Genomic DNA, 27,858 nt, shown 5'->3' with positions numbered 1-27,858 from the left:
TGAAAGGCAGAGGTGAGCCACTACAAGCAGTAGGGCCGCACGTGCAAGGCCCTGGGCTGAATGAGAACCTGATCTCACGTTCTGTGTCAGAACCGAGCACCATCCGGACCGCAGCGCAAGCCAAAGAAATGCAGTGGCTGCTGTCCTAGGCTAGGCCCTTCCGTATAACCCGGGGGCACCCGGCAAGGGGCTCCGTGTCGGCCCCCAGCTCCCGCCACACAGAGCCCCGCTCCCCTTGGGCCGCTGGATTGGTAAGCAGCAAACTGAGCTGAAGTGGCCAGGAACCCCCTCAGAGGGCAGAGTGAGGACTGGTGGGAGAGAAAAGCCTAAAGGGACTATAGCAGTTGGCTGCTGCCTTTTCTACCGTAGGAGGGTCGGGCTGACACTCCCAGCGTTGGGGCTTATTCAGGTAAAGATGATGTCTGGAGCCCCCTCTTGCTTCAGAGACCTCCAGTCCTGCGCGTGTCACTAGCTCCCCAGAAACCAGACGGCCCTTAAGAGACTTAGCCAATCATCATCCACGGCCATTACCGTGGAGAGCCCAGCGCTGTCAGTGAGTTTCTGATTGGCTGTTGCTGGATGGGGGCGGGCCCGGAGAAGAGCCCCGCAGCCTTGGGAAGGAGCCCTGCTTTCCCATCGTTCTCTCCAACTCAGGACGGATGGTGCCCCTAAGTGGTCTGTAGGGGTAATGCCTTGCACTGTTGCCCCGCGGAGGGCGGGCTTGGCTTGCCAGGCTCCTGGAGAGGAAAGCCTTTTAACCTAAATGAAGTAGAAAGAGAAAGACCTAAACTTGAATAGGAATCAGTCATGCTGAATAAGAGAGCTCTCAGCCAGAATGCCTGTCGTCGGTTCCAGCTCCACACTAACTCAGTTTTTTTTTTTTTTTCTTGGGCCTCATCTGTCAGATGGGGACAATGATAACACCTATCTCCAAGGGTTGCCATGAGGTTTCAATGAAATTAATATGTTTAAGGTTCACACAGTGCCAGGCACACAGTAGGTGCACGATAAGCAATAACTGGTGGGGATCAGTACACTGGTTAATAATGAGCATTCTGGGTCAGGTGTCACGACTCACGCCTATAATCTCAGCATTTTGTGAGGCTGAGACAGGAGGATAACTTGAGTACAAGAGTTTGAGACCAGACTGGGCAACATAGTGTGAACTTCTCTCTATGAAAAATAAAACAAAATTAGCTAGACGTGTGATGTGTGCCTGTAAGTCCCAGCTACTTGGGAGGCTGAAGTGAGAGACTGGGAGGTCAAGGTTGCAGTGAGATGAAATTGTACCACTGCACTACAGCCTGGGAGACAGAGTGAGACCTTGACCAAAAAAAAAAAAAAAAAAAAAAAGTTCTGCTATTTGAAAGAACAGCTGTTGAGTCCCAGCCCTGCTTAGCACTAGCATGGTGAGATTACATAGCCTCCCTGTTTCAGTTTCCTCATCTGGAAATGAAACTAACAATAACACCTACTTCATGGAATTGTGGTTTAATTGTGATAATACTGATAAAATACCCAATACAAAGCAATCAATAAATGTTGGCTCCTATTATTCATATAATTTAACTATTATGATTATTATTTCCCTTCTTCCTCCCCCAGGCAAGAGGCCATTCATCCTGAGTTGGCCCTACTGAAAGAGGAATAGTGGCTTGCTTTGTCTGGAGTTAGTCCATAAACCTATGACATTCACATGTATGAAGATAGGACTTGGAAAATCTATATATCACACTCTTGCCCACAGTGTATGTTATTCTTTTAGGCACTGTTTTCTTAAGCCCCATTGGCACCCGACAAAAGCATAACATAATTATTTAACTTATTGGTGCAGAATTAGTTTATTAGAGTATCTTTTAAGTTGGCTGTAGTGTTGAACAGTATTCTGAGGGCAGTGTACATAGAAGGACATGTACTGATGAAGATAAGGGTTTCAGGGGTTTGAAATCAAAGGACATAAGTCAGCATATACTCTAGGATGAGCCTGGGTTGGGACCAATGATGGTGAGGTGTGTGTGGTGGTTGGGTGATTGGTTGGGAGCAGGGAAGTCTGGAGTCTGAGTCATGGGAAGATTACTGGACTAAGACTTGGAGACTTGAATTCTGGCTATAACTAAATCACTCTCTGGCTGTGTGATCTTGGACAGTCGCTTATATTTTCTGAGAACTGATTTCTTTGTAGTAAAATGAAAACAGAATATGATTCTTTTGTGTAGTGCATTATAAGCACTCTATAACTGCTAGTTATTATTCATAGTGTTAAGAATAATTCCTCCTGAAAAGTATGTTGTGAGAATCATGGAAAAATGTAATCTGTTAAGTTTTTATATTTCGAGAGTGATGAGTGCCTAAGATCACCAAATTAACAGTTTGGGAGCTTGGCAAGGGTTAGTCTACCTTTCCTTGCTTTTCCATTTTGTAGTTCTTATCTCCTCTTCTGTCCTTAATTAAAAGTCTATCCTTCAAGTCACACAAGTGACCCAGTTCAGTCAGGACCTTCGTAGTTCTTTGGATGCCTTCCTACTCTACCATACATTTGACCACCTTCCATCATTTGCCCCACATACTTCCTTCCCTTCTGGCCTATAAGAGATGACTCTAGCTAGACCTCAGGGCCTGCATACAGTGGTCTCATGTATCTTGCCAGTCCCAGGATTCCTGGGTTCTTCTTCAGGTGAATGACCTTATAATTGAAGCCCAAAGTTTAAGGGTGGTACTGCTAAGCACATATTGTGGAGGTAGGTGGGTAGGACAGCTGACACCCTCTCCAATTAATCCTCCAGCAACAATTTTTGGTGTGGTTACTATAGCCTGTTGACTTTGGAGGCCACATTCTTCCATTCTGAAGATACATGTAGAGTTATTTCTCAGTTAACAGTGAAGAGAGGCATACTTTTTAGTGGGAAAATATGGGGCTTTTGTGTTGGGCAGATTTAAATTTGAATCTCGTCCTTTACTATGTAATCTCAGAACTAGCTGCTTATTTCCCCAGTTTGCTTATCTATAAAATGAGGACAATTGGAATACCACTCAGCAGTAAAAAGGAGTGAACTTTTGATAAATGCAACAACATAGATGTATCTTAAAATAATCATGTTGGGTATAAGATGCAAGACAAAAAGATTACACCCAGAGATTATATAAAGTTCTAGAAAATGTAACCTAATCTGTAGTGTCAGAAAGCAGGTCAATGGTTGCCTGGGGATGAGCAAGTGGAGGGGCAGGAGGAAGGATTATAAAGGGAGACGGGAAAACTTTTGGAGCTGAGAGATATGTTCATTACCTTGATTGCAATATGGCTTCCCAGGTATATACATATATCTAAACTTATTAAATTGCACATTTTAAATACGTGCAGTTTATGATATGTCAGTCTTTCAATAAACCTGTTAAAATGGGGATAATAAAATCTATTCATAAATAGTTGGTGATGTTTTAATGAAGAAAACATGTTAAAGTGCCAGAAATACAGCAGACGATCAGTAATGGGCACTGTCTTCTTCCCCATTTTCATACCTTAAAAAAGAACACTAGGGAATCAAATTTGGCATCATAGTTATATGACAAAGCCTATAAATGGCACTAATACCTTAAGCAATATAGAATACACATTTTCCTGTCTTTCTTGGTCTCATAGGTACAGTATTATAAAGATTAAATGATGCAATCACATAAGGAACTTTGAACAGTTCTGGGCATATAGTGAGCACTCATTAAATGTTTTTTGTTGCATTTACTACTATTGTTATGATGGATTTGATGGAAGGCATGGAGTGAATAATCAGGAAATATTGGTTACCTATAATTGTAATTATTTTCATTATTAAAGTGGATGAGGAGAAAAGATTTGCGAAAAGATCAAGGAAGTTGACCTCCAAAGGAGTTTGCTTTTCTTGAGATTTGATAGGGCTTGGATTTTTATGTTTGGTTGGTGCTAAATTGTGACAAAACATCTGGAAGAAAGTTGTCAATGTCTTCTACAGAAATATAGCAACTCATTATGATCGTTAATATAGATGGTATTAAAGGTAGCAGGTGCATTTATAATGATCAGTGAATTTAAATGGGATTAAATGGTTTCCAGCTGTAAACAAAGTGGTACCAAGATTTGGTAGACATTATCTTAGCGTCAGACATAAGAATCTCCTGAGGCACTCCTTAAAATGCAGATTTGTGGGACCTACCTTCAAAGTTTCTGATTCAATGGTTCTTGGATGGATCAGGAATCTGCGGTGTAATGCACACACTCAGTTGATTTTAATGCAGATTATCTGTAGATCATTACTTGGAGAAGCACTGGTGTAAGACATTTGGGACCTTGGACAGCTCCTTGTGACCTTGGACCTAGGTTTCAGGACCCGAGACAGAGCCCAGAATTTCCAACTCCATACATTGTGGGAAATTTACTCTAATTCTCAAGGAAGCATGCTCATTTTCCTAGAAATACCACCACCACCAGCATTCCTTAAATCCATACTTTTGGAAACTGAAATTTCTGATTTCTGATGGCCAATAAGGAGAAGGCACACATGGTGCACCCATAAGAGAAAATAGTCTAAACCCAGAGTGCTTAGCTTGGAAACTCCGATGCTGTGAGGGTGCATGTAGTTTTCAGAGGATCTGAGACCCTCCTGAAATTGTATGTAAATTTGTGAGGAAGCTTATGCACGTATATTTTCATGGATAGGGAAATTTGTCTCCACTTCAGAGTGGAAATATTCTGGATACACCAATGTACATGCTTTCAGGTACAACTTATGTACTTTGATGGACCTCTTAAGATATGTGTGGGTGACTAGAAAATTTTATTTAAATTCTTCCTTGTTACTCAATCAACTAAAAAGTATATGTATCCCTTCAAATATGAACATATCAATGAAAACAAGCAAACGATCTCTGAAGGTGTCCAACTCTGACATTTCAAGCTATAATTTGAAAAACTCTCAAGTATTGTGACTGAAGTCTATTAAAGTTGGTACAGAATTGGATATATCTCACCTTGGCTAATCTAGAAACTTTATATTACTGAAAGAACTGTCTTATTATAAGCCACAGTTAATGTGAGAAATGAGGTTATTTGGCTGACTAAGGAATTTTTTTCACGTATTATTTGATCATTAAATGTTCTTATTTTTGACAGCCTTACCAAAAGACAAGGAAGTGATAATGGGGTATTGAATTAGGTAACATTTGCAAGAGGTCAAACTATTTCCATAGACAAGGTGATAGCCATTCACAATATTTCACTTAGAATATGTTCTCAAAGGCAACCCATTTAATAGCAAGCAAACCATCACATTCATCATCTGTGACCTGTCTGGTTATAAACCATAGCTTAGTATTCTAATATGTGTAATGTACCTGTAAAGGTAAATTTATTCTCTCAAAGGCATAGCTGATTTGAACTTCTGTCTTGAAAGTGTTGTTCTTTGACTATGAAGAAAATTATCTTGAGTCAGTGCCCCAAAGACATGAACTATTCCAGTGATAGGAGGAAGCAGGGCTGTTAACATGCTCACTAACTCCACAAGAGACTATAGCTATACATTGGGAGGCAGATTGTCTCAACAATCCTGACATTTTTCTTCCTATGAGGAATAGTGAGATAGAAATTACTGGCTCAAGGCTCTAAGCAACTCACATGGCTTTGTAAAATTATCTGTACTAATTTCAAAGCAAAGATAACCCAGATAGTTTGTTTTCCTGGCTTCTACGACACCAGCTTCTCATGTTTCATTCCCCACTTCTAATCTCCTTGGATGTTCCCTTTCAGTCTGTTTACTGGACCCATCTTCCTTGCTTGACCTCCTAGGCACCTTTCTGGCTCTTACATTTGCCATCTCCCTGGTGGATTTCATTTAGTCCCATAATTTCAATACCATCTATATGCAGATGACTCACAAATGTAAATCTCCATTGACCTTCCCTTGAGCCTGCAGGCTCATAAATCAAACTGTCTACTTGATGTCAGACTGCCTACCTGACTTGAATGTCAAACAGGCATCTGAAATGTAAAGGACCCTACACAGAACTCTTTATCATCTGCTTTTTCCTCTCCCTAAACTGTCTCTGGTCTCTTACTTGGAAAATGGCACCATTTCTTCCAAGTTTCTTAAGATAAAATCCTGGGAGTCACTCTGTTCTTTTCCTTGCATTTAACATCCAGTTAATCTGTTTTGTCTTTAAAATATATCCCCAATATGTTAGCTTATTTCCATTTCTACAACTATCGCCTTCAGTTTGAATAATCAACTTCTCTCCTCTGGACTATTTTAATGGTCTTTTAACTATGCTCTCAGCTTTCGTTTCTGTCCCATTCCAATTCTTTCTCCAAACAGCAGCCAAAATAAAGGATAAATGACATCATATCACCCTTCTTAACACTCACCAATGGCTTCTCATTGCATTTTGTACAAGATTCAGACTTCTTTATTCTTCTTTCTGTGGCCTTTAGAACCCTACATGATATGGTTGGGTCCATATCCCTGACTCTTTTCACACTCTCTCTTGCTGCTCTGCACCAGCCACATTGGCCTTCTTTCAGTTACTGAAACAAGGCTGTTTCCTCTGTTCCTCTTAAAATGCTTTGAATGACCATGGATTACCAATAGGATGCCGCTGACATTTGGGGACCTCTTAGCCGACCCTCTCTTTAGACGCCATCATATAAATACTTTCTGTACTGAACTCAAGTCCTTTTCTGAAGCAAAACGGTATACCAGGGGATGCACATGTATTGCTAATGCAGACTCCCCTTAAGGGAGTCTCTTCTAATGATTAGAATGGAAACAAAATGAGGTTTTGTTCTCCAGAAATTAAAATAACTTAAGACAGGACTCAAATATACACATGCTTTGTTCTATAACACATTTTCTTCACGTTATTTTAACTTTTGTAGTATTAAAATAGTTTGGGCCCGACAGCCATCTTACACATATTTAAATGACTTAATAAAATGACATGTTATATGGTTTAAGAGAGGTAAATACTTTACAAATTTGGAGAGAGAAAGAAAACAAAGGGGACCTACTTCTTTTCCTAGGCACCCAATTTTGTGGCTGTTAGAGTTTTGTTCCCAAGTCACAACCAGACTCATATATGGCTCCAACACTCTTTTCCAAGGTTGTCTCCTGAAGTTCTCTGCATGGACCTGACCAGCCCACTACTTCCAATCTTTTTATTACCTGGGTCATGCCATCCTCACAGCCTGGAGATTGCTCACTTTAAGGCTTAGCCTAAATTCTACCTCATTTTTGATTCCTTCCCATCAGAATGAAATGTTTCTTCCTCCCCTAGCATGTTTCTTTCACCTCTGCTTAGCATGTATTTCATTCTGTCTTGTGTTCCAGTGGGTTGAAGACATGGTTCTCTCTTCCCAGCCTGCAAGCCTCTGGAGAGCAGGGATGACTTTCTGTCCATCTCGGCATCTCTCACTATGCCTACCCTATGCTTTGCATCCAATGACGATGTTTTTGTTCAACAAACAACTATGTGTCTATCATGCTCCAGGCACTGGTCTAAGCCCTTTAATATAACTATATAGAGAAAGCTCTCTGCTTGTGACTAAAGTTCACATTACATTATTATTTTCAATTAAATAGATTTGCATTTTACTTCAACATTGCAAGACAGGTGGCTTCTCTTCTATTTTTTAAATTTTAGATGCCGGACTTAAACAGATGGCTATATTTTTGATTATATGTCATCCCCAGATTTATTCATTTTTCTGCCCTGTTCTCACTGTTCAGAAATGGAGCCAATTTCTTTATACACATGAATACACAGAGACACTTCTAGTTCGGTGGGAGGGGACACGGGTGGGTGTCTAAATCTGTATTCACCCTCTGTCATTTCAGTTGAATTACTTTATCAGAGTCTGTTTAAAAACTTTTATTAATTGAATAAATCTGTATTGAGCATCTTCTCTGCACAAAGCACTGTGACCAGTTCTCCTGTCATTTGTTTTTCACTCATAGGAGGCACTATTTCCCCTAAACAGACATTTCCATTCTGGCTTTTAGAGCTGGTAGTGACTGGAGAGGTGAGACTCCTGGTCATAAATGGTTTGTGTTGGGGTGAAACTAGAATTCAGGATGCTTGACTTTCAGTCCAGCACTCTTTTTACCTTATCAGTGGTTTGTTTTATTATTTTATTGTGTACTTCTCATTATGCCTGGTAGTTTGAAATGCAATGATAGTTGCAAACTGCAACTGTCTGTGATTATTATCACTACTATTACAGGTCAACCTGAATTGAATAATAATATCTAAATGTCATTTTACATTAAAAATCAAGTAATACTCTTCTTCTTTGTTGTCTTCTTCTTTTTTTAAGATGTGATTTGACTCTGTCACCCAGGCTGGAGTGAAGTGGCCTGATTATAGCTCACTGTAGCCTCAAACTCCTGAGCTCAACTCCTGCCTTGGCCTCCTGAAGTGCTGGAATTACTGGCAGGAGCCACTGTGCCCAGCCTATACTCTTCTTACTATCAGCATTCACTCTTGAAATAAACCAGCATAAAACCATCACCACTGAAGTGACTATTAATTTTTTGCCAAACTCAGCCTTATATTGACTGTATTAACTTATTAATTATAACATTGATAGTTACTAAAAAGGACAAACCCTGAAAATCTCAGCGGTTTAACTCACAGGAGTTATTGCTCACACAGTGACAGTTTAGTGCAAGTGCTCAGTGAGAGGCCTTCCATGTGGTCATTCACGGATCCAGACTCTATTCCGTTTTGTGGTTCTGCCATTTTTCAGGGCTTCAGAATCTTTTTCTTTCACTGGTAGTTGGAAAACAGAGAAGGTAGAAAATGTGTAGGAAATTTCCATAGATCAGGTCTGGCACTGGAGTTGTTCCTGGTTCACAATCCATTGTCAGAAATCTGTCCTATGGCCCTACCTAGAGGCAAGAGGAGCCATGCAGGGAATATGGCATCTGGGTGAGGCACCCATTCTCTAGCAACAATTATGGACTGGAGCATGAATACTCAGCCTCTGCCACTATTTGGGTGAAATGGTAAAGCCAGTAAGGTCTGTCTTCTCATGCCTCCAGCTTCTTGTTTCTCTTCCCTTTGTCTCCATTTATGATCCTTCCCTTACTTCCTCCCTGGCCCTATTGATACCCAGTCCTCTGCTCTTCATCAAAAACTGTTCTCAGAAAGGAAGCAATGGTTGCACCGAAGTCTAGTGACAGATGAGGCTCAACCCAAGGCTCTCTTCATTTTAACAGAAGAAAGCCTCTGAGAAGATATGAATTTCTGATGAGAGAATTCAAAGGCATGTGGAGTATTTTTGGGGAACAGGAAGCAAGCAGTCCCTAAAATTAAACCACATGTTGGGTCTGGCTGTATCTTTCTACACAGCCCAAAACAACAGGACTCTTAAGTTAGGAGCAGATTTTTTACTGTCTGATATAATTTGGAAACTTTTCATAAAGAGAGGTTGTTATGGGCTGAATTGTGCTCTCCGGCTCTTATGTTGGAGCCTGAACTCCCAGTACCTCAGCACATGATTGCATTTGGAAATAGAGCCTCTAAACGGATGACTAAGTTAAAATGAGGCCCATAGAGTGGCCCCAATCAAATATGACTGGTGTCTTTCTAAAAAGAGGAAATCTGGATGTACAGGGGAATATCAGTGGCACTTGTGCATAGAGACCATGTGAAGAGGCGGCAAGAAGGTGACCATTTGCAAGCCAAGGAGAGAGGCCTCAGAGGAAACCAAGCTTGCTGATACCTTGACCTTGGACTTCCAGCTTCAGAACTGTGAGAAAATAAATTTTTGTTGTGTAAGCCATCCAATCTGTGGTATTCTGTTGTGGCACCCCAGTGAACTAATACACAGGTTCTCTCATTTTGTATTTAGATCAATGCTTTAAAGTATGAAAGGGGGTTATGAGAAGGGATGGGAGAATGGAGTCTTGACTGTAAAATAATCAGAGATTAGTGAAGGAGCTTACCAATATTCAGTAAGTGGGCACTAACATCTCCTTGAGAAGCCAAGGAGGTAATATGTTAGATGTCCTCTCAAATGGTGAATATACATTGTCAACTTTGAGTTGGTCTCTCCAAAAGGTGGTCAAATAAATTTGTGCTTGTTTCCATTTGTGTTTTGTGGACTGATTTTTCTTAATTTACATTTGAGAAATGGAAAATGTCTGTAAAATACTTTAACAATTGAAAATAAAAATTCTGATTAAATATTAGTTAAAATATTCTTGCCCTAAATGATACCCAACACTTAGCTATTGATACAGAACTGGATGATTAAGTTTTCAGTTTTCATTTGGTGGCATGGTGGTCAGCACAGTCAGTTTGGAGCATTGGACTACCTATTTTTAAAATGTTTTTTGCAGAAAATTGCTTCTGAAAGTCAGCAGTTTGGTGGCATTGTGGTCAGCACAGCCAATGTGGAGTCTTGGACTACCTATCTTTTTTTTCCTTCCAAAAAATTGCTTCTGAAACTCAGTAATTGCCAATATGCTTTTTTACCACCCAAAGCTAAGTTCAGGACTCCAAAGTGCCTTAGGGCACATCAATACCTGGTGGGCAAAATGTTTTTCCTTTCTTGCAGACACATCAGTGGCTCTGGGGCCTTTTCCAGGAAACAGGGTTGGAGAATCAAACCCAATCACAAATCCCTTGTGGGTGGACAGGAGAAAGCAGCAGGCTTCTGGCATCCAGAGATAAGAAACAGAAGCAACATGGTCCTGTCAAGTTGTTTCTACCATGCTGTGTTAGAATTCTTTACTGTTTATCTTAAGAAGCAGTCATGAGCTGCTTAATTTGAGATTTTCGGAAAGCAAATTGTCTTTGTGGCAAAAAAAAAAAAAAAAAAAAAGAAAAAGAAAAAGAAAAAAAAAAAGGGTTAACCATCTGGCTAACTCAAAGACATCAACATTGAGAAAGGAGCCTGCATAGTGAGAGGGGGCAGTGTGGTACAGGAGAATGAGTCCTGAACCAGGACTTGGGCAACAGATGCCTATGTGTCCTGGCTAAGTCCCCGAACCTTACGTTTTCCTCATCTGTTATGAGTGTGTCTTGGCTGGGTTGAGTGGGACTCTTGGTGAATAGAATGAGGAGACATTGCTATCTCTGTGTACCTATTTGTAACCATTAATTTACAAAGGGCCTAGGGAAAAAAGACTTCTTTGCTGTCCACAGTGGTGCCAGAGGTTAAAATATCTGTAGCCATGTCTGATGAACTGATGCATGCGTGTGTGTGTGTGTGTGTGTGTCTGTGTCTGTGTCTGAAGTCCTATTTGAGGGAGGGTGATGGAGGTCACTGAGAGCGAGCTTCAAAGAAGAGAAAAAGGACTTGGGCAAAGGGAACTTGATTTTAGAATGAGACAAGTGTTGGGATACAATGTGGCAGCAGAATCTTGAACTCATCTAGATCCAGCCATCCTAGGAGAAAAGAGTTTTGTTTGTGATTCTAAAGTGCCATACCAACAAACACATGTTGAGGACCCTTCTTCCCATGGCTGGAAATGAGACAGAAAGAACATTATCCTTCTCATTCTGAAAGGAGGTGTTGATCTTATTGTGCAGGGCCAACTCACAACTCCATGGCACCATTGTGGGATGGGGACCATGGCATTGGCTATGATTTACAGATTTAAGCCATGAGTACATGTATGCATCCTGGGGATTACAAAGAAAGAACTTGGAGAAGAAGGGTAATGTGTAAAAGACAAAACTTCTTTCTTGTCAGCAGAAAACAGAAGGCCTTGAGATTATATAGATTGAAACATTCAGCTTCCATGAGGGAGGATATGGCTGGGGCATAATCTTTGAACTCAATTCTAGCTCTAATCTCCAATATTTTTCAACCTGAGAAAGGATTCAACAAAACATTCACAAATGTGGTAATAGTGATATATATATATATATAGTTTGTTGAGTTTGTTACCATGAATCTTCAAGATAGGTGGCAGTAAACCCAAATTAAGGTAAAGAATCTGGAAGAAGCAAATTTGCCAAGAATACACGGTGAGCAAGGTGTCTGCAAATACATCTGATTTTAGAGTTTGTACACATTCCATTACACCTCAACATAATGGCAGAAGACATTTTAGAATGGCTTTTTGACCATTTCTGATAGGATGCCCAGAGAAGATGCAGCTGTCATCAGAGAGCTGCCATGGCAGGGCCCTGAGGTTAGAACTGCAGTGAGAACAAGGACCAGGATAAGAGACAGCAGCACCTTTACATCCGTGGAGGCTCTGTGGCTGGCTGCCCCATGGCTGGGACATGTAGAAAGTGCCCCAGTGGAGTCACCAAGACTGAGCCCTAAGTGAAATAGTGAGATGGAAGATATTAACAACAACCACAACCACAAAATAGGCTATTTATGCAGCATTGTTACTGGATATTGTCATGCTCAGGACTGAGATAAAGGCTTTATAAACATCTCTTTTAATCCTCTCACCTCCATGAGTTCACTGTTAGGATCCTTATGTTACAACTGAGGCTCAGGGAGACTATGCAAGTTGTTTGATGACAGAGCGCATGAGCGGCAGGCAGAGCCAGGATTTGAGCCCAGGTGAATGGGACTCAAACCAGTGCATGTAGAACCACTAGCCCACGTTACCTCTCCAGACTGACACTCTGTTTGGTGCCCTCTTCACCCCAATCTGAATCTACCTCCATCTCCCCTCTTCCTCTGCATGGGGACCCTTTATTTCTCCCTCCTGAGGTCACTGGGGTCCAGTGCTCCCCCCAGCTCTTCTCCCTGGTTATTACCTGAGGAATGGCCCTGCTTCAATCATGTATGCTGTAAGGCTGCAGAGGAAAAAGTTGAGTTATTTTTCATATTGTTTAAAAATGTTTCTGCTGTAATCACTCTTTATATTTACTTGTATCAAAATCCGTACCAGGAAAAAATGGGTGATTTTTCATTAACCCTAAGAGGATGTGAATTGGTTTTATACTGGTTAATTTAATTATAACAAACTCAGTGAAGTCACTGTGTTAAACAGTAAAACAGTTAACAGTGGGTTAAACATTACAAAATCCAATTTCCTATAACAAATAAACAATGATTGGGGATTGCAATTTCCTACAACGGATAAGTAGGTGAGTTTTATAGTCTCAAGGTTAAAGGCTGTATAATATTTAACCATTATAGTTAGAGAAAAATCCTACAAGAGACCTCTATGTACAAACTACTGAATTTTATGATGACAAGATACAGAAAAAATGTAAATCTGACAAAAAAAGCATTCTACCCTCTCACCTATCTAATGTTTGTATTCTTAGTGGGTTTAAGTTAACTGACTGGTAAATATTTTCCAGTTCTTTTCTTATCTGTATAACAAGGTGTAATTATTAGCTTAGTGCAGAGTATTCTCAAAGCCTCATGTCAACAGGTCAGTTTCTTAATCTCTCAAGACCGCTCTATGAAAAAAACTTGTGACTTCTGGTTTTTAACTGTAATTTTAATTAAAAGTTAATTTAAAATTTTAGGGTTTATAATTTTAATTTCCATAGTATAAATTTAAAAGTTATTTGCGTTTGACTTGCCTCTAGTTGACAAATAATATCTTTGACTCTGACAAAGGAATTTTAAGAATTGCTCAGGGAACTCCTTGTTCCACTGTATTTTTTTCTGCAGTAGAACAAGGGGTGATTTTACGGTTTCTGAAATCGTGACATTCAGAGATCCTTTCTGAAGCTGGTCTAGCAGGTTAATGCAATATGGGCATTGTTTTCTCGAAGCTGAGGTTACAGCAAACAGCGTTCTCCTATATGTGAACAAAGAACGCTGGTTCATATAAGGGAGGGTGCCACACAGGGGTCACCATAAGGTTGCATAAGCCAGAAAATGAGCCAGAGGGGACTGCTGAGTCCCTGGAGAGCTGCCATACAGGCTTGGATTTCTTAATTTTTTATATATTCTTGTATAGTCTGTTAAAACTACATCTATTGAGCATTCAAAGCACTGTGCCAGCATTATAGCTATGAAGGTAAACAAGATAGATTAGTATTCTCAAGTGACTTACAGCTTCATGGGGAAAACAAATAGATAAATAAGTAATTGTGAAAGGGTGTGATAAGTTTCACAACAGGGAAAGATTAGGGTGTTGGGAGAACAGAGCAGGGGGACCCAGCCTCATCAAGTGGAGGTCGGGAAGTGACCTTTTCTGAGGTCTGAAGGATGAGTAGGGGAAGCCAGTGGAGGGAGGAGTTGAGGAATGAGGTTCCAGATGGTGAGTTCTTCTTGTGTGAAGTCCTAGGAGCAAGAGATAATGCGATGCATTGGGAATTGAAAGAAATTTACTGTGGGAGAAGAGGAGGTAGTTGCAGGATGTGAGAAGCAAGTGGGAGAGTAGGCTGGAAAGATAGGTAGGGCTCCACTAGACAGGCCATGGTGAAGTGAGAGTTTAGCTAAAAGGCACTGAGGAGCCACTGAAAGGTTTAAAGACAGAACATGATGTAGTGAGTCATATTTTAGGACTTTAGTTATTTTTAGGAAAATAACTCATTGTGATTAAAAGAATAGATTGGAAGGGGACACAATTAGGGGTGCTGAGACCAGTTAGGAAGCTACTGCAGATTTTCAGTTGACAGATTTTGGGGGTCTGGACTAAGGCAGTGTCATTGGACATGCAAATAGATTGAAGGGCATTGAGAAGGTAAATAGGCTTGGTGAAAAATTTAATGTGGATATGAGGAAGAAGAATCTAGTGTGGCTGGTGTATGAAAATGCCACAGATTGAGCTATTCAGGAATAGATTTGAGATGGGGAGGATGATGTTCAGTTTTGGAGTTGTTGAATTTTGGTCCATTTTGGGCTTGTTGAATTTAGCAGGATGTGAGTTACTTGGTTCTGGAGCTTGAGAGACTGGTATGATAGATGGTAAATGAAACCTGGGAGAAGGTATAAAGGGAAAAGAGAAGGGAGACTAGGACAGAATACTGAAACATCAGCATTTGAGTGACAGGGAGAAGAGAAATGTCCTATGGCTAGAGAGTAGGAGGAAAACCAGGGAAGCCTAGGCCAAGGAAGAGCGTTTCAAAAAGGGAGAGGTTAATGTATCAAATGCTGAGCACAGGTTAAGTAAGGTAAGGACTGAAGAGTGTCTGTTGGAGCTAGTACAAGGTAGACCTGGGAATGTGGTAAAGTTTAAGAGCAGTTGTGGGCCAGAAACCAAACTGCACTGGAGTGGAAAGAAGAGGAAATGAAGGCAGAGCGTTTAATCACTCTCCTTCAAAAGGAGAGGGGCTGTATTCTGAAGAGGACACGAAGCTAAGGAAACATGTTTTTTTCTCCTGATGGGAAAGAGGCAGTAGAGTGAGTAAGTTTGAAGATGCAAGAAACAGATGGCATAATCAATAAAATGAGGTGATGGGGAGTGGGATCCAAAAACTGAGGGGAGGAATTAGGCTTAAGTAGGAGGAGTTTTAATTTGTTGAGTGCAAAGGGGGCAAATATGAACACAAACGTAGGCATCTTGCAGATGTGGAGGCAGGAATTTGCCACAGCAACCCACATTGGCTAAGAGATTGCTACCACTCCCATTATTCTAGCCCTCTGTCATTTTCTTTTAGCTGGGACAGCTTACGACCAATTAAGATAACATTTTAAAAAGAGCTTTGAAAATGGTAGATGATTAGAAATGTAGTGGAGTGAAATGATTATGTGAGGTGATGTGAAACGGTGGAAAAACTGGCTGTGAAATTTACTTGTTGTGTGATTTTGGGAGGGCGCCTTCGCCTCACTCAGATTCCTCAGTTTTCATTTATAAAGTAGCCTCTTCCACCAGCTCTATAGAGTTATTGTTACCTTCCAGTGCAGTGGCTATCAGTGTGGGCTGTACGAGTATTGTCCATAAAGGGTGATGTGGGATGGATAGGGCAAGTTTTAGAAGTGATAACAATGAGGAAACGGTGGCATTTGGTGAGCAGAGGGAGATTCAGGAATTCTGAACATCTCACAATCCACTTGACAATCTCATACATATTTTTCCCATCTCCACACCACATGACTCCCCCCACCCTAAATAGTGTTACTTTAAACAATTAAGCTTTTCATTTTCAGTTAATTGTATATTCACATGAAATAATACTGAGTGGTCCATGTACTTTTTACTCTGTTTCCTCCAATAGTAACATCTTGCAAAACTAGAGTATAATATCACAACCAAGATACTGACATTGACACAGTCAAGATACAGTACATTTCCATCACTACAAGGATCCTTTGTGCTGCCTTTTTTTTTAGTCACACCTACTTCCCTTCCTCCTCTCCTCCCTCCTTAACACTTGGCAACCATTGATCTGTTCTCCATTACTATAATTTTGTCCTTTCAAGAATGTTATATAAAAGGTTAATGTGAGATTGGCTTTTTTTTTTTTTTAACTCAGTCCATTTTTTTTTAATTCATCGAAGTTGTATGTATCAATATTATTGCTGAGTAGTATTCCATGGTATGAATATTTCACAGTTGTTTCTCCATTCACCCATTGTAGGACATCTAGGTTGTTTTCAGTTTGGGGTTTTAACAAATAAAGCTGCTATAAACAGTCATATATGGATTCTTGTGTGAACATAGCTCTTCATTTCTCTGGGATAAATGCCTGGTAGTGCAGTTGCTGGGTCACATGGTAGTTGTATGTTTAGTTTTTAGAGACACTGTTTTCCAGAGTGGCTTGTACTTGTTTTACATTCTCACCAACAATGTATGAGTGATCCAGTTTCTTCGTAACTTTGAAGGTTTTTTCATAACCTTGATCTAGTTTCTTCTTAACATTGCCAGCATTTGGTGTTATCACTATTTTTTTTTTTTTTTTTTTTTGAGATAGAGTCTCACTCTGTCACCCAGGCCGGAGCACAGTGACATGATCTTTGCTCACTGCAACCTCCACTTCCTGTATTCAAGTGATTCTCATGCCTCAGCCTCCTGAGTAGCTGGGACTACAGGCATGCACCACCACATCCAACTAATTTTTGCATCTTTAGTAGAGGTGTGGTTTCATTATGTTGCCCAGGCTGGTCTCGAATGCCTGACCTCAAGTGATCCACCTGCCTTGGCTTCCCAAAGTGCTGGGATTACAGGTGTGAGCCACTGCACCCAGATAGGTGTTGTCACTGTTTTTTATTTTAGGCATTCTGATATGTGTATAGAGATATTTCATTGTGGTGTTAATTTTTCATTTCCTTAATGGCTACTGATGTGAAAATATTTTTATTTGATTATTTGTCATCTGTATATCCTTTTTGATGAAATGTCTATGTAATTTTCTCGTTTTCTTATCTGATTATTTTTTAACTGTCACATTTTGAGAGTTCTTTTTGTATTCCAGATAATAGTCATTTGTTGAATACATGGTTTGCAAATATTTTCTCCCATTATGTAGCTTGTCTTTTCATCCCCTCAGCAACAGTCTTTCGCAGAGCAAACTTTTAAATTTTGATGAAGTCCAATTTATCATTTTTTCCTTTTATGGATCATGCTTTTGGTGACAAGTCTAAACATTCTTTGCCTATCCCTGGATCCTGAAGATTTTCTCCTAAGTTTTTTTTTTTTTCTAAAAGTTTTATAGTTTTATGGTTTATATTTAAGGGTCTTTGTTCCATTTTGAGTCAGTATAAGATATGAGACTTAGGTCAAGGATCTTTTTTTGGCCTATAGATGTCCAATTCTTCCAGAACCATTTGCTGAAAAGGCAGTCTTTTCTTTATTGAATTGCTTTTGTTCCTTTGTCAAAAATGAATTGGGTACATTTGTGTGGTTCTATTTTTGCAGCCTTTATTCTATCCCATTGATCTACGTGTCTCTCCTTCCACCAGTACCACGGAGTCTTGATTATGGTAGCAATAGAATAAGTCTTGAAAGTAAGTAGACACATTCCTATTACTTTATTTTTATTTTAGTTATACTAGTTCTTTTGTCTTTCCATGCATTCATTTTAGAATAATCTTGTCCATATCTATAAAATAATCTTGCTGGATTTTTGATAGTAGTTATGTCAAATCTGTATATCAATTTGGGGATAATTGACATCTTTACTATGTTGGATCTTTCAATCCATGAATATGATATGCGTCTCCATTTATTTAAATAATTGATTTCTTTAATTGGCATTGAATAGTTTTTGACATAAAAGTTATAGTACATGTTTTACATCTAAGTATTCAATTTTTTGAGTGATTTCAAGTTATATTGCATTTTTAATTTTTGGTATTCATGTATTCATTGCTACTATATGGAAATATAGTTGATTTTTATATGTCTGTCTTATATCCTACAAACTTTCTGAACTCACATTACTTCTAGGAGTTTTTTTTTCAGATTCCTTGGGGTTTTCTGTAAAGACAGTTATGTCTACTGCAAGTAGGAACAGTCAGTCTTATTTTTTTCTTTCTGATATTTATTTCTTTTATTTTCATATGCTGCCATATTGCGTTGGCTAGAGCTTTCAGCACTATGTTGAATAAGAGTGTGAAGGTGGATATTTTTTGCCTCATTCCTCATCTTAGAGAGAAGACATTCAGTCTTTTACTAAAGTATAATATTACTGTAGGTGTTTTGTTCCTTGTCAAGTTGAGGATGTTCTCTCTTATTCCTATTTTTTGAGTTTTTTTTTAATCATAAATGGTTATTGAATTCTCTCCAGTATTTTTCTGTACTGATTGATATGATCCTGTGATTTTTCTTCTTTAGCCAGTTAATATAGTGGATTACAGTCTTTGATTTTAAAATAGCGAACCAATCTTCCATCCCTAGAATAAGCCTCACTTGATTATGGTGTGTGTACTTTTATTATATTCTACTTGCTAACATTAAGAATTATTGCTTTTATATTCATGAGGGTTATTGGCCTTTAGTTATCTTTTTTGTACAGTCTTTGTCTGGTTTTGTGTTTTGGGTAATAGTGTCTTCATGAAATGAGTTGGAAACTGTTCTTTTTTCTTCTGTTTTCTAGAAGAGAATGTGTAAATTGGTTTCAATTCTTTTTAAAATAAATGTTTGGGAGAATTCTCCAGTGAAGCCATCAGGGCCTGGAGATTTCATTTCTGCTCTTTATTATTTCCTTCTTTCTGCTTGCTTTGGGGTTGTTTTGCTGTTTTTTTTTCTAGATTATTGAAGTGAAAGCTTATAGTATTCATCTGTTACCTTTCCTTTCTAATGTATGCATTTAGTGCTGTGCATTTCTGTCTCAGTACTGCCTTGAATGCATTCCACAAATTTTGATATGCTGCATTTTTATTTCATTCAGTTGAATATATTAAAAATTTTCCTTGAAGAATTCCTCTTTGCCCTGTGATTATTTAAAAGAATGTTATTTAGTTTCCAAGTGCATGGAGATTTTCCTGCTATCTTTCTGTTATTGATTTCCAGTTTGATTCCATTTTGGTTGGAGAACACAGTCTACATGATTTTAATTCTTTTAAATTATTTTAAATTTGTTCTATGACCCAGGATAACCTGGTAATCTTGGCATATATTCCATGGGCACTTGAAAATAATGCATATTTTGCTATTGTTGGCTAGAGTGTTCTATGAACACTGACTAGATTCTGTTGGTTGATAGATTGTGGAGTTTTTATATCCTTGCTGATTTTCTGTCTAGTTGTTGACAGAGGGGTGTTGAAATCTCTAGCTATAATTGTGGATTTGTCTATTTCTCCTTTCAGTTCTATCAATTTTTGCTTTGCATATTTTGCAGCTTTATTGTTTGGTACAGACACATTTAAGATTACTACATTTTATTGGTGGATTAATTCTTTTATCACTGTATGATGTTCCTCTGTTTCTGGTAATTTTATTTGTTCTGAAATTTACTTTATCTGATATCAATATGGCCACTTCTACTTTCTTTTGATTGTGTGATCTATATTTTTCCATTCTTCTATTTTTATTTTATTCTTTTTCACTGTTCAAGGTTTGTTGGGGGTTTTAGTTGGTATGACACTTGGATAGTTGGTTGCACTGTCTATATGTAGGTCTTTTTACATTATATGGTAATATACACTACTGATATATATAGTTCACAAAATAAGATCCTTTGTAACAATTATGTACAAGACATGCAATATTGGATTTATACACTGGATCCCAGGATGTGACTGATTGGGAAAAAAGGTTGGACTAGGCATTGTTCAGTGAGGGAGCCAGGAAGTTACATAACACACAGTAAACCTCCATCTGGCTCAAGGGGCAACTGCAGCATGTGCAGCATTGGCAGTGGTGCCTCAGAGGTAGTAGAACTATTTCAGACTAACCAGTTTAGGACTACGCAGGATTAGTACCATCCAGCATTAGGATATAGCTGTAGGATTTTACAAACCATTTCTATTTCTAACTTTAGGAATTGATGTTTTTCCCAGTCCATCTTAATATTACTGTTGTAATCACAGACCAGAAAAAAGGACAACATGCACAAACTCCAACTAAAATCCTGTTGTAGCTTAGACAGCGAAATGGATGACATCAGAAGACCTTAAAATTGCAGCTCTGGCTGGGAGTGGTGGCTCACGCCTGTAATCCCAGCACTTTGGAAGGCTGAGGTGGGTGAATTACCTGAGGTCAGGAGTTCAAGACCAGCCTGGTCAACATGGTGAAGCCCCTTCTCTACTAAAAATACAAAAAATTAGCTGGGCATGGTGGTGGGTACCTGTAATCCCAGCTACTCGGGAGGCTGAGGCAGAATTGCTTGAACCTGGGAGGTGGATGTTGCAGTGAGCTAAGATTGTGCCATTGCACTCCAGCCTGGGCAACAAGAGTGAAACTCCATCTCAAAAACATAATAATAAAAAAATTAAAAAAAAACTGCAACTCTTTTTGGATCCCCCAAAGTGTATCTGCACTCTTTTTCAAACAGGCCTCTTCCTTAGGAGTCAGAGTCACCTTCACAAGGTCTGAGATTACATTCTGTCCCAAGATGCAAACAACACTAAGAAAGACATCATCCTTTATTCCATAGAAACCCTTAATCTTGGTGGAAATTGGGTGCACCTGCCTGAGATTCTTCATTATACTCGCTGCCAAATCTGCCACAGAGAGTCCAATGGCCCAGGATGTGTAGCCTTTCAGTTTGATCACCTTGTAAGGACTCTCAACCACCTGCTTGTGAACCTCTTTCCACTGTTCCTTATCTGTATCACTCCCTAAATGTGAGTGCAGAGTCTTCAGGGAGACACCAGCAACATTCACTCCATTCCATAAAGGTGCACTAGGATCTCCATGTTCCCTAAGGACCCTCCCATGACAGCTTAATGGGTGAACTCCCAGCTTTCACCCATCAGGTAATGGAATTGGGCTGAATCCAGATTGCAACCACTTCCAATAACACAGGTTTTGGGAAAGCCACTTATCTTCCAAGCCACATAGGTCAAGATATCCACTGGATTTGAAACAATGAGCAACTTGCAGTTCGGGCTGTATTTTACAACATTAGGAATGATGAATTTAAAGATGTTCACGTTATGCTGGTCCAAATTAAGACAACTTTCTTCCTCTTGCTGACGTGCCCCAGATGTGATAATGACCAGCTTGGAGTTTGCAGTTACATTATGGTCTTTGCTAGAGATAATCTTTGGTGTTCTAAGGAAAAGGCTGCCGTGTTGGAGATCCATCATCTCTCCCTTCAATTTGTCTTCCATGACATCAACAAGAGCAAGTTCATCTGCCAAGTCCTTCATTAAGATACTGATGGCACAGACCATGCCAACAGCACCAACCCCAACAAATGTAATCTTAATGGGGGAGGTCTGTTCTTTTAGAAGATTATGAATCAGCTGATCCTTGAGAGTTGCAATACTGGACTTGGAACCAAAAGGAATTGGGAATGCACGTCAGGCAAGCACTGGGGCATGCGGCAATGAGATCCGGACTTGGTGGCAACAGCTCCAGCACCTCCATCCTTTTGTTTTTAACCATTTGTTTTAAACCATATTATTTGCATTTAATGTGATTATTGATACCTTAAAGTTTAAGTCTGCCATTATATATTTTGCTGTATTTTCTCTCTAACTTTTATTTCTCAATTTTCTTTTCCCTTTTTCCTGTTCAAAATGCAGGCTGCTTGAACATTTGTAAAATTTCATTTTGATTTTCCAATAGTGTTTTGAGTCTATTAGTCTATAATGTTTTGAGTCTTAGTAGTTGCTTTAGGTATTACCTCATACCCACTCACCCCAACACACACATGCATTTTTTTTTTATTATTATTTTTTATTTTTTTATTATACTTTAAGTTCTAGGGTACATGTGCATAACGTGCAGGTTACATATGTATACATGTGCCATGTTGGTGTGCTGCACCCATCAACTCGTCAGCACCCATCAATTCATCATTTATATCAGGTATAACTCCCCAATGCAATCCCTCCCCCCTCCCCCCTCCCCATGATAGGCCCCAGTGTGTGATGTTCCCCTTCCCGAGTCCAAGTGAGCTCATTGTTCAGTTCCCACCTATGAGTGAGAACATGCGGTGTTTGGTTTTCTCTTCTTGTGATAATTTGCTAAGAATGATGGTTTCCAGCTGCATCCATGTCTCTACAAAGGACGCAAACTCATCCTTTTTTATGGCTGCATAGTATTCCATGGTGTATATGTGCCACATTTTCTTAATCCAGTCTGTCACTGATGGACATTTGGGTTGATTCCAAGTCTTTGCTATTGTGAATAGTGCCGCAATAAACATACGTGTGCATGTGTCTTTGTAGTAGCATAATTTATAATCCTTTGGGTATATACCCAGTAGTGGGATGGCTGGGTCATATGGTACATCTAGTTCTAGATCCTTGAGGAATCGCCATACTGTTTTCCATAATGGTTGAACTAGTTTACAATCCCACCAACAGTGTAAAAGTGTTCCTATTTCTCCACATCCTCTCCAACACCTATTGTTTCCTGATTTTTTAATGATTGCCATTCTAACTGGTGTGAGATGGTATCTCATTGTGGTTTTGATTTGCATTTCTCTGATGGCGAGTGATGATGAGCATTTTTTCATGTGTCTGTTGGCTGTATGAATGTCTTCTTTTGAGAAATGTCTGTTCATATCCTTTCCCCACTTTTGGATGGGGTTGTTTGTTTTTTTCTTGTATATTTGTTTGAGTTCTTTGTAGATTCTGGAAATTAGCCCTTTGTCAGATGAGTAGATTGCAAAAATTTTCTCCCATTCTGTAGGTTGCCTGTTCACTCTGATGGTAGTTTCTTTTGCTGTGCAGAAGCTCTTTAGTTTAATGAGATCCCATTTGTCAATTTTGGCTTTTGCTGCCGTTGCTTTTGGTGTTTTAGACATGAAGTCCTTGCCCATGCCTATGTCCTGAATGGTACTACCTAGATTTTCTTCTAGGGTTTTTATGGTATTAGGTCTAACATTTAAGTCTCTAATCCATCTTGAATTAATCTTCGTATAAGGAGTAAGGAAAGGATCCAGTTTCAGCTTTCTACTTATGGCTAGCCAATTTTCCCAGCACCATTTATTAAATAGGGAATCCTTTCCCCATTTCTTGTTTTTCTCAGGTTTGTCAAAGATCAGATGGTTGTAGATGTGTGGCATTATTTCCGAAGGCTCCGTTCTGTTCCATTGGTCTATATCTCTGTTTTGGTACCAGTACCATGCTGTTTTGGTTACTGTAGCCTTGTAGTATAGTTTGAAGTCAGGTAGCGTGACGCCTCCGGCTTTGTCCTTTTGACTTAGGATTGTCTTGGCAATACGGGCTCTTTTTTGGTTCCATATGAACTTTAAAGCAGTTTTTTCCAATTCGGTGAAGAAACTCATTGGTAGCTTGATGGGGATGGCATTGAATCTATAAATTACCTTGGGCAGTATGGCCATTTTCACAATATTAATTCTGCCTATCCATGAGCATGGTATGTTCTTCCATTTGTTTGTGTCCTCTTTGATTTCACTGAGCAGTGGTTTGTAGTTCTCCTTGAAGAGGTCCTTTACATCCCTTGTAAGTTGGATTCCTAGGTATTTTATTCTCTTTGAAGCAATTGTGAATGGAAGTTCATTCCTGATTTGGCTCTCTGCTTGTCTGTTACTGGTGTATAAGAATGCTTGCGATTTTTGCACATTAATTTTGTATCCTGAGACTTTGCTGAAGTTGCTTATCAGCTTAAGAAGATTTTGGGCTGAGACGATGGGGTTTTCTAAATACACAATCATGTCATCTGCAAACAGGGACAATTTGACTTCCTCTTTTCCTAACTGAATACCCTTGATTTCTTTCTCTTGCCTGATTGCCCTAGCCAGAACTTCCAGCACTATGTTGAATAGGAGTGGTGAGAGAGGGCATCCCTGTCTTGTGCCAGTTTTCAAAGGGAACTTTTCCAGTTTTTGCCCATTCAGTATGATATTAGCTGTGGGTTTGTCATAAATAGCTCTTATTATTTTGAGGTACGTTCCATCAGTACCGAATTTGTTGAGCGTTTTTAGCATGAAGGGCTGTTGAATTTTGTCAAAAGCCTTTTCTGCATCTATTGAGATAATCATGTGGTTCTTGTCTTTGGTTCTGTTGATATGCTGGATTACGTTGATTGATTTGCGAATGTTGAACCAGCCTTGCATCCCAGGGATGAAGCCCACTTGATCATGGTGGATAAGCTTTTTGATGTGCTGCTGAATCCGGTTTGCCAGTATTTTATTGAGGATTTTTGCATTGATGTTCATCAGGGAGATTGGTCTAAAATTCTCTTTTTTTGTTGTGTCTCTGCCAGGCTTTGGTATCAGGATGATGTTGGCCTCATAAAATGAGTTAGGGAGGATTCCCTCTTTTTCTATTGATTGGAATAGTTTCAGAAGGAATGGTACCAGCTCCTCCTTGTACCTCTGGTAGAATTCAGCTGTGAATCCATCTGGTCCTGGGCTTTTTTTGGTGGGTAGGCTATTAATTGTTGCCTCAATTTCAGAGGCTGCTATTGGTCGATTCAGGGATTCAACTTCTTCCTGGTTTAGTCTTGGAAGAGTGTACGTGTCCAGGAAATTATCCATTTCTTCTAGATTTTCTAGTTGATTTGCGTAGAGGTGTTTATAGTATTCTCTGATGGTAGTTTGTATTTCTGTGGGGTCGGTGGTGATATCCCCTTTATCATTTTTTATTGCGTCTATTTGATTCCTCTCTCTTTTCTTCTTTATTAATCTTGCTAGCGGTCTGTCAATTTTGTTGATCTTTTCAAAAAACCAACTCCTGGATTCATTGATTTTTTGGAGGGTTTTTTGTGTCTCTATCTCCTTCAGTTCTGCTCTGATCTTAGTTATTTCTTGCCTTCTGCTAGCTTTTGAATGTGTTTGCTCTTCCCTTTCTAGTTCTTTTAATTGTGATGTTAGAGTGTCAACTTTAGATCTTTCCTGCTTTCTCTTGTGGGCACTTAGTGCTATAAATTTCCCTCTACACACTGCTTTAAATGTGTCCCAGAGATTCTGGTATGTTGTATCTTTGTTCTCATTGGATTCAAAGAACATCTTTATTTCTGCTTTCATTTCGTTATGTACCCAGTAGTCATTCAGGAGCAGGTTGTTCAGTTTCCATGTAGTTGAGCGGTTTTGATTGAGTTTCTTAGTCCTGAGTTCTAGTTTGATTGCACTGTGGTCAGAGAGACAGTTTGTTATAATTTCTGTTCTTTTACATTTGCTGAGGAGTGCTTTACTTCCAATTATGTGGTCAATTTTGGAATAAGTGTGATGTGGTGCTGAGAAGAATGTATATTCTGTTGACTTGGGGTGGAGAGTTCTATAGATGTCTATTAGGTCCGCCTGGTACAGAGATGAGTTCAATTCCTGGATATCCTTGTTAACTTTCTGTCTCGTTGATCTGTCTAATGTTGACAGTGGAGTGTTGAAGTCTCCCATTATTATTGTATGGGAGTCTAAGTCTCTTTGTAAGTCTCTAAGGACTTGCTTTATGAATCTGGGTGCTCCTGTATTAGGTGCATATATATTTAGGATAGTTAGCTCTTCCTGTTGGATTGATCCCTTTACCATTATGTAATGGCCTTCTTTGTCTCTTTTGATCTTTGATGGTTTAAAGTCTGTTTTATCAGAGACTAGGATTGCAACCCCTGCTTTTTTTTGTTCTCCATTTGCTTGGTAGATCTTCCTCCATCCTTTTATTTTGAGCCTATGTATGTCTCTGCATGTGAGATGGGTCTCCTGAAGACAGCAGACTGATGGGTCTTGACTCTTTATCCAGTTTGCCAGTCTGTGTCTTTTAATTGGAGCATTTAGTCCATTTACATTTAAGGTTAATATTGTTATGTGTGACCTTGATCCTGCCATTATGATATTAACTGGTTATTTTGCTCATTAGTTGATGCAGTTTCTTCCTAGGCTCGATGGTCCTTACATTTTGGCATGTTTTTGCAATGGCTGGTACCGGTTGTTCCTTTCCATGTTTAGGGCTTCCTTCAGGGTCTCTTGTAAGGCAGGCCTGGTGGTAACAAAATCTCTAAGCATTTGCTTATCTGTAAAGAATTTTATTTCTCCTTCACTTATGAAACTTAGTTTGGCTGGATATGAAATTCTGGGTTTAAAATTCTTTTCTTTAAGAACGTTGAATATTGGCCCCCACTCTCTTCTGGCTTGTAGAGTTTCTGCCGAGAGATCTGCTGTCAGTCTGATGGGCTTCCCTTTGTGGGTAACCCGACCTTTCTCTCTGGCTGCCCTTAAGATTTTTTCCTTCATTTCAACTTTGGTGAATCTGGCAATTATGTGTCTTGGAGTTGCTCTTCTGGAGGAGTATCTTTGTGGCGTTCTCTGTATTTCCTGAATTTGAATGTTGGCCTGCCCTGCTAGGTTGGGGAAGTTCTCCTGGATGATATCCTGTAGAGTGTTTTCCAATTTGGTTCCATTTTCCCCCTCACTTTCAGGCACCCCAATCAGACGTAGATTTGGTCTTTTGACATAATCCCATACTTCTTGCAGGCTTTGTTCATTTCTTTTTCTTCTTTTTTCTTTTGGTTTCTCTTCTCGCTTCATTTCATTCATTTGATCCTCAATCGCTGATACTCTTTCTTCCAGTTGATCGAGTCGGTTACTGAAGCTTGTGCATTTGTCACGTATTTCTCGTGTCATGGTTTTCATCTCTGTCATTTCGTTTATGACCTTCTCTGCCTTAATTAGTCTAGCTGTCAATTCTTCCACTTTTTTTTCAAGATTTTTAGTTTCTTTGCGCTGGGTACGTAATTCCTCCTTTAGCTCTGAGAGGTTTGATGGACTGAAGCCTTCTTCTCTCATCTCATCAAAATCATTCTCTGACCAGCTTTGATCCGTTGCTGGCGATGGGCTGTGCTCCTTTGCAGGAGGAGATGCGCTCTTATTTTTTGAATTTCCAGCTTTTCTGCCCTGCTTTTTCCCCATCTTTGTGGTTTTATCTGTCACTGGTCTTTGATGATGGTGACGTACTGATGGGGTTTTGATATAGGTGTCCTTCCTGTTTGATAGTTTTCCTTCTGACTGTCAGGACCCTCAGCTATAGGTCTGTTGGAGATTGCTTGAGGTCCACTCCAGACCCTGTTTGCCTGGGTATCAGCAGCAGAGGTTGCAGAAGATAGAATATTGCTGAACAGCGAGTGCACCTGTCTGATTCTTGCTTTGGAAGCTTCCTCTCAGGGGTGTACTCCACCCTGTGAGGTGTGGGGTGTCAGACTACCCCTAGTGGGGGATGTCTCCCAGTTAGGCTACTCAGGGGTCAGTGACCCACTTGAGCAGGCAGACTGCCCCTTCTCAGATCTCAACCTCCGTGTTGGGAGATCCACTGCTCTCTTCAAAGCTGTCAGACAGAGTCGTTCGCGTTTCACAGGCTTCTGCTCCTTTAGCTGAGCCCTGTCCCCAGAGGCGCAGTCTACAGAGACAGGCAGGTTTCCTTGAGCTGCTGTGAGCTCCACCCAG

General features: G+C 39.7%; 1 pseudogene; it reads right to left on the bottom strand.

Annotated features, from left to right (window-relative positions):
• Positions 1 to 86: 86 nt before the first annotated feature.
• On the bottom strand, positions 87 to 21,793 carry LOC111524183 (annotated as a pseudogene).
• Between the last annotated feature and the right edge of the window lie 6,065 nt (positions 21,794 to 27,858).

This window comes from Piliocolobus tephrosceles, chromosome 15 (genome assembly GCF_002776525.5).
Source record: "Piliocolobus tephrosceles isolate RC106 chromosome 15, ASM277652v3, whole genome shotgun sequence".
Classification (NCBI taxonomy): Eukaryota; Metazoa; Chordata; class Mammalia; order Primates; family Cercopithecidae; genus Piliocolobus; species Piliocolobus tephrosceles.
Note: the sequence above shows the minus strand (reverse complement) of the source record. Positions and strands in the feature narration are given on the sequence as shown.